Source organism: Amphibalanus amphitrite, unplaced genomic scaffold, assembly GCF_019059575.1.
Source record: "Amphibalanus amphitrite isolate SeventyFive unplaced genomic scaffold, NRLGWU_Aamphi_draft 000630F_arrow, whole genome shotgun sequence".
Classification (NCBI taxonomy): Eukaryota; Metazoa; Arthropoda; class Thecostraca; order Balanomorpha; family Balanidae; genus Amphibalanus; species Amphibalanus amphitrite.
The window spans coordinates 122,716-123,762 of NW_024882124.1; positions in this window are offsets into that span (position 1 = coordinate 122,716).

Genomic DNA, 1,047 nt, shown 5'->3' on the forward strand with positions numbered 1-1,047 from the left:
CCATGTCTCCGCAGCCTCCCTGCCGCCGGCTGCCGCGCGGTCGCGGTAGTGTAGTGGTTAGCGTGCCCGCGCAGTATTCCAAAGGTCCCGAGTTCGAATCTATGCGGTGCGGAACTTTAATTGCAATTCCAAGCTGAATATACGCACATCCACAATAAATTATTATTCGTATAGATAAACTGTCACCAAGCTATCCATATAAATTGACTTCACCCAAAATATCGGCAAGATTCTATTAAAATATAAATTCAAATATGGCGGCTTGGACTGCCGCGTGCGTTAGGCTCCGCCCATAGCTCCGCCCACATGCGTGACGTCATTCGTGTTAGTGGACACGCAGAGAGATAGGGGACGACAAGGCCCTAAATACAAGGTTGCACGGTCTTATTTCTACTAAACCTACCAGAATATAGTTTCACGGTTGATTATTTAAATAATTATTCAATCAAAATTTCTTTATTATTATCTCGTAATCATTTATAAGCAATTTTATAAATCAACTTTCAATTTGCTTGCCTTTTACTAGCAAAATAACTTTTCTAGTATTGGGTCAACATAGTGGTGTAGCAGTAGGAACCACATCTGGCAAAACCCCAATGCCTACATACAGCAGAAAAGCAGCCACCAGGTGTCGCCACAGTCGCCACTTGGTCGCCACACAGATGTCGCGCGCGTCGCCAATCGCCACACTACCGATTTCCATAAGGACGCATATGTACGGATATGTATAGGAAAGTCGCCCTTAAGGATTACGCTTACATCCTTTGCTTATGAGGTCGGTGGTTGGAAATTGGGAGGGGCTCAGCTATTTTCGACCACGGATATGCCTTTATCACATGATGAGGAACATGCTGATAAGCGTTTTATGCGTCATAACAGCACAAAAGTATTTTTAATCATTTTTCAAAAATAGCCGTTCTGCCGTATCTTTCAGTGCAAGGTGCCGTCGGTCATCCCCGACGTGACGTCACGCAGGGAATTTGCCAGATTTTCCTACTAGACTTCGACACCCCCTGGGGGACGACATGGGCCTGAGTGCTGGTTGTC